Source organism: Anser cygnoides, chromosome 3 (assembly GCF_040182565.1).
Source record: "Anser cygnoides isolate HZ-2024a breed goose chromosome 3, Taihu_goose_T2T_genome, whole genome shotgun sequence".
Taxonomy (NCBI): domain Eukaryota; kingdom Metazoa; phylum Chordata; class Aves; order Anseriformes; family Anatidae; genus Anser; species Anser cygnoides.
Window position 1 is genome coordinate 102,220,291 of NC_089875.1, and position 12,426 is coordinate 102,232,716.

Genomic DNA, 12,426 nt, shown 5'->3' on the forward strand with positions numbered 1-12,426 from the left:
TAGATATATCTCTTTTCCCTGATTTGCTTTTTGTTGTTAAATTATAATTTTTGTAGTTGTAATGTTTCCCTGTTAAACTATCTGATTAATCTTGATTGTGACTGATCAAGGATTACTTTTAATTAAATTGATTGTGTCTTAGTCAAAGGCTGTAGATTTATTTGATCTTTTTAAAACACCATAACTTCTAATTGACTGTTACTTATTAAGTGCTCTGCTAGCACTTATTATGTGAATGAAGTAAGTCATGGGCTTCGTTTGGTATTAATGTCTGTGATGGTTTATTGTATACTCATCATGTAATGCACTTAGCTATGTACAGTATTTTGCCTTCTCACGGGTAAGTGCACTTTTAATTTTGAAGACAGGGTACTTGCATTAATAAATTAATTAAATCCTGTGACATCTGAAATATTGTTTTTATACATTAAGCTGCTTTTTTTTTTCTTATTTAATATTCTTGCTTTGAGTGGTTTCTTGCTACTTCAAAATTTAAACATTTTGGGAGACTACAGACATATTCTGTGAAATCAGAAAGGAAAAATAGTCCAAGTTTCTATATTATGACTGTAGTTTAAACTGCCATTGTCTAAATCTCTGAATCTCTCTTTGTAGTCCTCATGAGTGGCCCGCCACTTCTTCCAAAGGTCATGAACTCTCTTTTTGTTCCTTAGCTCTAGCCACAGCTTTCTGTTCAGCCTGGCTGGTCTTCTGCACCGGCTCATCTTTTGGCATGGGGAGACAGCCTGCTCCTGTGCCTTTAGGATTTCTTTCTTGAAGAGTACCCAGTCTATCTGGACTCCTTTGCCTTTCAGAACTGTTTCTCAAGGAACTCTGCCAAACCAGTCTCTTAAAGAAGCTCAGGTCTGCCTTCTGGAAGTCTGGGGTGGCAGTTCTGCTCCCCCCCATCCTTACTTTTCCAAGAATTGAAAACTATTGTTGTGATTGCCATGCCCAAGACAGCCTCCAACCTTCACATCACCCACAAGATCTTCTCTACTGATGAGCAGAAGGTCCAGTGGGCACCGTCCCTAGTTGGCTTAGTCACCAGCTGTGTCAGGAAGTTATCTGCCACACACATTAGAAACCTCCTAGACTGTTTCCTCTCCTAATTGTCTTTAGGCATCCAAGTGTCTTCACAAATTTGACCTCTCATGCTAAATTCACACCATTCATTCTCTGCTAACCTCGGGTGAATTCAAGGAAATCTAGGCTTTTATTAGTCGCCTTTTGATTGCATCACAGGATATTACATGATTTAATTATGTTATTCTTTCATTGTTTTTCATAAAATGCTTAGAGTTTCTCAGATGAATGATGCTGAAAAATAGGATTTTTTTTTTCATGTCATAACAGGGTTGTAAGTATTTATGTAAGGTAAAGGAGAGGTGGATAAGGATATCTGTTTTTTGAGGATATCTAATGAATGGCTACTTATAAAATAAATTAACAACAACAACAAAGACAGGAGACCAGAAAAGTAATAAATTAAACAACAAGGTATGCAAAACCTAATGAGAGATAATAAAGACAATAAAAAAATGAGAACTCTTAGGTCACTGACTGATGGACTCAAAAGAGTAAGGATCTGCCAATGGTAACACCTGGAAAGAAAAGAATTCAGAGACCATGGAGCTTCTCCTGCAAACCTGTAACTAATGTTGCACAAACAAACAAGGTGGAAAGAATTAGGGAGATAGTCCTCCTTTTGTACACAGTGCTAATAATAAGATCAGTCTAATAGATTGTTACCAGCAAAGCCTTCTTAAACAATTTGAAGAGGATGTGGGTAAACTAGACGTTGTGCAGGAAAAGCTATAAAAGACAGTTCAAGGGCTCCATATACGTAGGAAACATCAGTTTGTGACATCATCGCATGAAGTCCTAAGTGTTTCTAGATACCCAACACACCTTTAAATGTACTTCTCAAACATATGAAGAAGACTAAAATATTCTTTGACTTCTCTCTGATTATTCCAAGTTTATATTTTATATACTACCTTAATCTTAATCACAAACTAAACTCAGTAAAAATGTAGTTTTAAATGTAATTCTTCAGATTTTACAGAAACAAATTACAAACACAGTTCATCATATGAAATTAATATTCACAGAGTTCATCTACCAGATTGAAAGATCTTGATTTATGACACAGATTTTTGTTTCTTGAGCTCCTGAAGCGATTGACATAAATAGCTATCATCCTTTGGATGAACAAGTCAGTAAAAAGGATAAGATACATACCATCTGCATTTCACAGATTATTCTTTTGGTAGGGGAAATATTAAGACTCAAATATCTTTGGTTCTGTTTTAGCTATTTCATTCTACCATGCTCAGCCCCGTTCTTTTTGCACGTTTTCTTCTGCTCCATGAATTTTCTCCTGCAAATTGGGTCTTCCTTTTGTGAAAAGTTTCTGAATATGTTATTCAGTTCTATTCCTGGTTAAAGGCTGTAACTTGAATTTCCAGCATCACCACATTCAGTCCCCAAAGTGATCATTGGCTCAAGAAATTTGTCACTGTAATCTTTTTAATATCTACTTTCTTCATGCCCAGAAAATAGCTGAAACCAGAAGACTTCTGGCAATCAGCACCAAAGAGATAACACTTTCACAGAAAGAGACAAAAAATATATATATTAAAAATCTAAATAGAAAATATTGAGGATAAAGAACTGCACACTCAAGATGTGACACAGACTATTATTGACATAATACAGTTCTGTGAAATACATCACCAATGATTATATACAAAATTAAACATACTTTCCAGAAAAAAAAAAAAAAAGTAAATTAAAAACAGAAAAGTTAGATTGATGTAAGGCTGATTCAACTTTGGAAAGGCAGGCGAGTTTTTGATGATTAGAGAATAAGGTGGAACAAGAACAATAAATCCCAAGTGATACTACTGGGAGATCAAAAACTACCCATTGAGTAGAGTTATAATTTGTCATACAGCAGATTTTTGTTAATATGACTGAAGTTGGACAGTGTTAGTAAGTAGACAATGAAAAAATGTGAAAATATAACAAAGAAAACCCTTGAGAAAAGAATTGTACATGTTGTATTATTCAGTGTAAATCAAATTAAGGTGAAAGCAGTGGATTACATAGTTTTAGGAGCTGGTGTGTAATAGGAGGAAAGCAGAGAGCAAAATAACCACTATTTTTGCTGAATTATCTTATTACTTGGGGGAGAAGACTATCTATTTGGGCACTAACATGTAAGTCAATGCATTGCTGAAATCATTTTTAATTTGCTTTTCCACAGACATGTAGCTGAGCAGGGGAAAGTAAATCTCGTGGTTTAAGGTGCTGAGTTTAGGCCCACTGAAAAACTATGTGATGGGACATGATAACAGTTTTTAAAAGATATATTTGCAGCAATATGTGGAAAATGAACTGACTACTGAATAAATCTCATGTTGTCATTGAAATTGAGGTTTGTGGAGAAGTAAATTAAAAAGACAATTGAGGAAGAGGAGAATGAGGAATAAGTTGGGCTCTAAAGAAAAACAAAACAAAACAAACAAAAAAACGACAATTTGTCTCAAAACACTTCTCTTGGAATGGTTCCCTTTTCTTAAAGACGAGGCTGACAGGACAGCTGGATAAACTCAGCTGTAGGAATCTCATAGTTACAGGGTTACAGACAGAAAACAGTTCTTTACTGTGAGAGTGACAGAGCACTGGAACAGGCTGCATAGAGAGACTGTGGAGTTTCCTTCTCTGGGGATATTCAAAACCTGCCTGAATGCCATCCTGCACAATGTGCTCTAGGTGATCCTGCTTGGCAGGAGGATTGAACTAGATGATCTCCAGAGGTCCCTGCCAACCTCAACCGTTCTGTGATTCTGTGATCAGGGCAGATATGCTCTCTAGCCATTGTAGAAGAAAAGACAATGTAAGCCCACTTACAGATCTTAGATCTGCACAGCACATCAGTCAGTGAAGAGATGCGTCTTATAATGCATTGCTAAAACAATAAATGTCTCTATATTTGGATGAGTTGAACAGTACAGTTTTAATATTTCCTTTTGATTTATTGGGGATATTCTTTTTTGTATACTCCACTCCAGTCTCTAAGAACTCATCCAATTGCTTGTCAAATTCACAACTTCTATTGATACGTCCCTTATATTTAACAAGCTTTTTTGCATCCAGGTTCCTATGGAGTATATTTAACCACTTACTTTTATCATTTGTCTGTTGTGTGTGTGTTTTTTTTTGTTTGTTTGTTTTCAATATTGAGTTTTTTATTATTATTTTTAGCTTTATGTATGCCAGCTTCTAGTTAACATTCTATGCTGACTCTTTCTTTCACCTACACCCTGTAGAACATGCATTATCTGACAACACGCTCAGAACACAAGATGATACCTGCATTGCTTATTATGGTTAATTTCAAAGCAGTTCCCATTAGTTTTTCTAAACTACATGACAAAAAATTGCTCTCTCTTCTGCTTCCAGCAAAAGAACACACCATATAATTTCTTGCCTCTTGTGTTTATCATGCATTTATACTATTCCTAAGAAGTGCAACACAAGATTTGATCTTATTGAGAAGTTTAGGCTGTGTTTAATATGGTCCATAAGCGACTATTAATCTTATAGAGCACTAAATTGTTCTTGGGGTTTTAGTGAGGATTAGAAAACACAGAATTGCATGACAGAATGTAAGAACTAAAAGGAGAAGGAAAGACAAGAGGATGAAGAGCAGGCTGTAATGCAAGAAGGACCAGAAGGGATCTGCTGGATCATCAGGTGGGGTCCTCAACTCCAGCAGGCAAACCTGCCATGTAGCAACTTTCATTAATTGGCCAGGATCTGCCTTCATATTCCAGTTCCTTCTGCTGAAAGACTCTCCTGGAATCTTGTTCCACCAGTAGTGAAAGAGAAATCAGCTTCTAATTTCCAGTCTAAAGGTGAATATGTACAGTTATCCCCATTATTTTGTGTCAACGGTTGCTTTTTAACATATTTGTTGTGAGTCGGTGGAGCTTAGTGTTGTTCCTAGACTTCCCTGGAAAACATTCTGTGTCCTTAAAAGATAGGAGTACTTTGTTGTTGTTGTTGTTTGTTTGTTTGTTTTTGTTATTTTTTTTGTTTATTTTATGTATATATCTATACTTTTTTTTTTCCCTTGAACAGAGTTTCATTCATTTTATTTAATTGGGTGCACTTCCACTAGAGTTCAGCCTCTTAACTGCATTTTGAAAGTCATTGACAAGGCAAGAAAAGGACCTGTGGCTTTTCCTCTGGGAGAGATACAGTCTGCCCTTTGGGGATGGGGACTGGTTACTGAGGGATGGCACTGGTGCCCATTGGAGAGCAGAAGGAGCAAAATGGTGGTAGTATATGGGACAACAAATCTAAGGCAGAAAGATGTGGAGCTTAATGGCGAAGGAGTTTCAGGGAGGCAAAAGAAGGGACTGTTCTTGGGAACTCCCTAGGGAGACTGGACTCTTTGGGAGGAGAGAGAGAGAGCTGTGAGCTGACCTGGGTACAAGCAAGGAGGCCTCGATTATGTAAAAAGGAAGTGCTGTGAAGCTTAAATAAGAGGACACTAAAGTAAGGGCTGTGAGTCCAAGGCAAGAAGACTGAGAACAGGTGGGGAATATGTGTGTGTCTGCAGGGAGTGACCCTGAATCCTGCTGTTATGCACACCTGGACCCACATAGATTGCTGGGTACCTTCTTCTCCAAACCCCTTTTTCTATTATGAGTGCTGTGATCCTAAGCAAAATACTTCTTGTGTGATTTTTCTTTACGTGGATGTATGAGAGCATGGACTAATAGCTGTATAAGGGGCTTTGTAAGCTCTCATGTTAGTAAAATGAGTGATTCATAAGTTTGAGAATGCTAAAAGAAGCCTATAAGTATAGACTGAGAAAAAAAACTTTCACTTTTATTGACTCAGCTCACTTGAGGACTTGGTTGATCTTGTTAAAAGAAATCTTTCCATTGTGTTTTGTAGTCCATAACATCTCCAGATTTTACTGCATCTTGTAAGAAAGAACACTTTCATGTAAAAATGGCAGATTTTCTTTTTCTTTTTTATTTTTTTCCCTAAGATCACAATATTTGTAACAGCAAAACAAGAGGATGGAAAAGAGAGTGCCCAGTAAACAGCTTAGGGCAGGATTCAGAGACGCTGGGGATAAGCACATAGGTTGGTATGAAAACAACCCAGGCTCTCCTGGCCCAGATTGCCCCCTCATTCTCTGTTACTGACTATATATAGCTGAGAAGAAAGGGGACACTTTCCAGTTACACAAGTCTCACTGCTTTCAAATAAAAACATGCCTGACAATTTTAAAACAATAACACTGTGGTTTTGGTTTCTGGATGACAGAAACTTCCATTAAAATACTAAGTAAGGAAAATATGTAGCCCTCTTTTCCATTGATTAAGAATTTTAAATTCCAGTTCTGTTTTTGAATGTAGTTAAATCACTCAGTCACTTTTATCACAGAGTTCATTTTTAAACTATAACATACGTTCGCTTTACAACTCTGGAAGGTGCAGATATTCACATTACCACCTGTACTGGCTTTGGATATAAATATTTATTACAATTCAATCTCCACAAGGAGCATCACTCACAATACTGCAGATGAAGAAAAGCCAAGATGACAGGACACAGATGAATGATAATATATTTGAACTTTTGCTGGCAGTAGTCGGCCTTGATATTAACATAGTCACTTCTTTTGTCATGCTCAGTATATTGAAAAGTTATTTTAACTGTCTAAGTCTGTTATAACATCACCGGCCATAATCCATTCCAGAATCTGAGGAAAGCCATTGACTTTTTTCCCAGTTAGCAATCTTCATCACCTGTCTAGTCTGAACACAAAAAAATATATATATTTTCAGTTACTACAGATTTAATAAATTGTTAAATTGTTAATATTGTAATAACTGCAAAACATCAAAGAAGTTCTGCTGGTATTTAAGAAAGTTTAGTTTGAAATTCATGCCATTGATGAATGAAGAAGTTTTAAGAGACTGTTTTCATTAATTTTCATCAGACCACTATCACACTGATCACGTGTTTTAAGTAATACCTTTTATATTCTTGAATGCATTGCTTACAAGTTAGTATTAAGGTGAGTGACTGGGGAAAATTCAAGTGTTCAACAATTATATTTTAATAAAACCTGCACAACTCTTCTGCTGTGTCTCTATCTGATCTGGTTTCTATTCTGTTACTTCTAGAGGCAATGATACTCACTACGACTCCTTCTACACTCAGAACTTGACAGTTCTGTTATTAACTACCATGAGAGCCTAGATACCACTGAGAATTTGCACCCTCAGGTAGGGAATTAAGTAAAATGATAGGACTAGAAGAAAGCATGAATACATAGCAGCTAGTTATTTAGTACAAAGTTCCAATGCTAAGCACTGTAAGAAAATCAGTGTGATAATGTATATAAATAACTTTCAAGCCAAAAAAATTTGACCTGGAAATACTTTTGAACAAACAGACGGCTTCATGCTTCAAGTCTGAAATATTTATTTGGAACTAGATTCAGTTCCCAATGAAGTAAAGAAATGATTTCCCTTTGGTGAACACCAGATAGAGTGGGAGACAGAGATGCATTAATTGTTTAGGATAAAGACAAAGCTCGCCTAAAACTGTGCACAGAAATACAGCACAACTCAAATCTGCTTTGCACTTTGGTGAATGCCAACAATGTTCTTATATGTTTTGTCTACTATATTTCCCTGAGATAACTGGAAAAAGCAAAAATGCAATGGAAAATATGCATTATTTCTGAAATTGTCAAAAAATTGAGAAAAAAAAAAAAAGGAAAGAAAGATTTGTGGGTTTGTAAGAGCTTTTAGTTCTCATCTACCTCTAGAAATTCAGTGGTGCCTTCAGATTTACATATATCCCAGTTATACAGTTTTCTACTTTTACTATAAAGATAGTGGGATGCTGCTAGTTTCAGAAGCCTTAAACCTCTCAAGTTCCCGCATGCACTGTAATCTCTTTGATGTGTAGGCAAATCTTTGGGCAGATCTCTTTTAGTGAGAGAGTTTCCTTGAATGTGGCTAGCCAATCACAAAGAATATGTGTAAGGTGAACATTTATTTAAACATGAAATAGCAAACAAACTGTAGCAATATTTGTGGACCAATAAACTGTGCAATGTGTAAAATAGTGACAACAACAGCTAATACAGATCTTTTAAAAACAAAACCAAGGAACACTAAGGAGAGAAGTTTTTATTGCAAATGTGAATCATCAGAAAAAATATTATCTAAAAGTTGCCAGAGTGGCAGGTTAGAGAAACGAGAGAAGTTCCCAAAGTATTAATAGTCGTCTGTCTTAATGTCAAATCAGGAATGTGATTCCTTGCTAGCACGTGGCCAATGGATCACAGCTGTAAACTATGACTATTTTATTATTAAAGGAAGAATGGACCATTTTATATAAGCAAAAAAAAATCAAGAGAAATGAATCACCTGAAACTCATATGTAACGGAAACAAAATTAATGAGTATTACCCTGATAGATAAGTCAGAAGTAAATAAATTGAAGTAAGCAAGCATAACTCCAATTTCCCCCACTAGGTTCTGCAGATGTTTTAAAAAGTAACTTATAGACAATAATATCAGAAGGAGATACCAGAAGTTGAAATGTATCCAGTCAATGATATGCTTCTTTTCCCTCCTGCTCCTGTTGTCTTCTTGTATTTTGAGAATTCAGTTCAAGATATGCAAAATTTATGCTTCCTTGCAAATTTAAATGGACAGACAAAGGCAACATGACTGTTAAAACCTCTCTCTTGGCCTCTTCAACAGGTGGTTCTTTAGAGTCCCTCTTAGATGGTCTACTAGACGCTTCAGTGAAACTCCATCTAAAAATTTGTCTCCGTTGCTTTATTTTAAAATCTGTTTCATAAAATGTAATGAAGTGTATACACAAATGCACACATAGCCATATAGAATAGCATCCACTGGAATGTATAAATAAACAAATTGTAAAGAATTATTATTAACATAGTGCTTACTCTCACTTTTTTTTTTTTTTGCTTGTTTCCACTACTCGTTGGATTACCTCTAGCAGTAAGCTCCTGGCTTTTATCTGTAAAAAGGCAAGCATAAAAGAGACAAAAATGACAAAATATTTGTAGCTCTAGAAAAGATTTTCTCCCGCAAAGCTTGAGTATGCTATCTAAAATAGATTTCATATAATTCAGCTTCACATACTGTTGAAATGCAAATTCATAAGTACTTGTAGAGAACTGAGATGCTTGAATGATAATTCACAGTGAGAATTTGTTCTCACTCAGTCTGATGCATATAATGTACATACTTGCTGAGCTAAAACCATCCCTCATTTCTCAAATGAATATCTAAGATATCTTTAGAAGCTTAGTGAAAGAGTTTCTAATCAACACAAGTGAATACACCATCTGATTTCTTCCCTTTTTCTTTGCCTCTGTCCCAAGCACAGCCCTCTACTGCTTAGGACTCTTTGAAGAATGAATTCAATGACTTGAATACCCTTCATTCATCTGCAGTTTCAGTTAAGTATTTTAACATCCATACACATAGGGCCTTTGATTTAGTCTTGTCTATCACTGTGTAGTCTACCAAGTGGGGCATGTGACATTTCAGAGTACAGAGAAAATTTTGACGAGAACATGAAGGCTGTAAAGTATTACAAACAATTGATGACCTTGTCCAAAGGAAGACAAGTCATCATCTGTCTGAGCAAGAGAGAGTAGTAAGGGGTCCCTTTCTTTCTAAGAGGAAGGTCATACTAGGCTAGTATGACTACAATCACCACAGCTTGCAAGCAAAGGAGGAGAGAAGGACCATCTATAAGCTTATTTTTTAATGCTGTTCTTCAACATCTGAAAGAGAAAAAAAGAGTAAGTTACAACAGGGAAGTTATAATAGAGAAATTTCGAAAGTTACAGAACTATGAAAAATTATATGTAAGAGAAAGGGGAAGATGAAAAAAGCTGGAATGTGAAGCAACAGAGTAGAAAGAACACAAAAAGAAAGGTGTACATGTAAGAGATTAGGATAGGGAAAGAAAAGTGGGAAAGAAGGAGAAAGCTGCAAGAAGACAGCTGTTCTTTTGTTCTTTTCGTATTCACAATGTTTAATGCTTTTCCTCTTCCTGTCCTAGTATACTACTTACCACAATGCAAATTGGAAAGAAGCCTAGTTACTCTTAGTTCTGATCCTTTTTCTGTGAAAAATGCTCAAATTTCACAGCAGTCAATTGGCATGTCATGGAGTAATGGAAAAAACAGTATAATAGGAGAAAAATCTCGTATCACAACTGCATTAACAGTTCACAATTTTAAAATAATTTCAGCCTGTGTTTCTGCTTTAAAACATCCGTGTTATTTGCTCTTTCCTTAGAAGAAACAAAGGTCTAGATAATTATCATCAATCAAAAACTTTTACATAAATAAAGTCCATTGATTGTTTATTTGGAAATTATAAGCAGTTTAATAGACGTGATACCATCTTCAATTTTTATCACGCAGTAATTAAGTACGTACCAACATATCATTGTTGTCATATCTATATCTGTTTATGCTGAATCCTGGACCTGAAAAATAAATTATTTTTTAGACATTATTATGCATTAGCTATGATAATATTTCATTTTTTCTTAGCTATGCTCATAATAGCTATTCTATATTCTTTAATTTCAGCTCTCTGCCTCTGACATTTACTTTGTTGTTTTTTTAAGTATTTAATTAATATTTAATTCAGAAGAGAATTGTGCAGCACACTGGCAGACCTTTAATTTCCAGAATAGTGCCTGTTTTCTTCTGTGCTGCTTCATAAAACAAATTACTCCCTGTAATCAGTAAAACAATAAACAGAATTATTATATCTTAGCTTATTCATCCTCTACTGCCCTCCTGAATACCACTTACTAAACCAAGCAGTAGAGGAAATTATTAAGGGAATGACAAGGAAATATAAGACAATTATTTTGAAGAGGTAAAAATAAAAAAAAAAATGAGAATTTAATTTAAGGTTAAGTGAAATTAGAATTTTATTTATGATATTATGACTCAATTCTAAACTAACTCACTTTAACTTTAATTTATAAACTATATGAAAAATAAATTCTGGTTTTAAATCATATTAATTGTTAAGAAGAGCGTTACTTGTACAGGTAAGCAAACTGCACTAGTAATGTTTTCAGATATCATGAGTATAGCATGAGGCCTGTGAACAGGGTAAATGCAACATGAAAAATATCTCAGAAAACAAAATGAAGTAAAGCATTTTCCTGTGGAATATTCCTCCATCTCTAAATTTGGGACTGCCTTATTCTGGCATTTTAAGGAGCTCAATGGAATTACCTTTCATTTCTTTATTCATTCAATTCCATCTCTACTGAGAGATAGACCAACTTTTGATACTAAAAGCCCTGAAGGCAGTCCCTGAAAGCATTTTGATATTGACTTTCTTCTACAGAGGCACTTGCCATATGTCTCACACACACACTTGCACATTCTTAGTGTCTTATTTATGATCATACAAAATCATCTATTAAATAAAAATATGATCTTCAGGGGACTACAAGAATAACGTGTACATGCAAACTGATATGCATGTCAGAGGAAAATTATCCATTCATTCAATACAGGTTGAGTGTCTGTATCGTAGATGAGAATTGTAGATGAGAAACCTTCCATTGGGGGGGGTTAAGAACATTAGCAATGTGTTCCTCAGCAGTGTAACAAGGCTACTATCCTAGACCTAGGACAGCTAAAGCAGTGCTGGTGTCTCCGACGAGATGTGAGTCATCAAAAGCCTTGCCTGAGCCCTTTTGCTCTGGAGCACTTATATCTGGAGATTTCGGGTACCTTCTGCTCAATCCAGTTTTAGACTATTGCTGTGGTTTAACCCGACCGGCAGCTAAACACCACACAGCCGTTCGCTCACCCTCCCCCCTCCCTCTCTGGGATGGGGGAGAGAAATGGGAAAGTGAAGCCTGTGAGTTGAGATAAAGACAGTTTATTAAGACAGGAAAATAATAATAACAATAACAATAATAATAATAATAATAGTATTACTAATAATAATGTGTATGAAACAAGTGATGCACAATGCAATTGCTCACCACCCGCTGACCGATGCCCAGCCTATCCCCGAGCAGCCGGCCCCCCCACCCCAGCCAGCCACCCCTATATATTGTTTAGCATGACGTCAGATGGTATGGAATACCCCTTTGGCCAGTTTGGGTCAGCTGTCCTGGGTCTGTCCCCTCCCAGCTCCTGCTGCACCCCCAGCCTGCTCGCTGGCAGGACAGAGCGAGAAGCTGAAAAGTCCTTGGCCTGGTGTAAACACTGCTCTGCAACAATTAAAACATCAGCATGTTATCGGCGCTCTTCTCATCCTAATCCAAAACGTAGCACCCTACCAGCTA

General features: G+C 36.1%; 1 long non-coding RNA gene across 1 annotated transcript; it reads right to left on the reverse strand.

Annotated features, from left to right (window-relative positions):
• Positions 1-9,368: 9,368 nt before the first annotated feature.
• On the reverse strand, positions 9,369-12,153 carry LOC106030485 (uncharacterized). Its single transcript, XR_010829802.1, has 3 exons — positions 12,121-12,153; positions 10,538-10,587; positions 9,369-9,874 (listed from the first exon to the last, which is right to left on the reverse strand). It is a non-coding gene; the product is annotated as an uncharacterized lncRNA (long non-coding RNA).
• Positions 12,154-12,426: the final 273 nt, after the last annotated feature.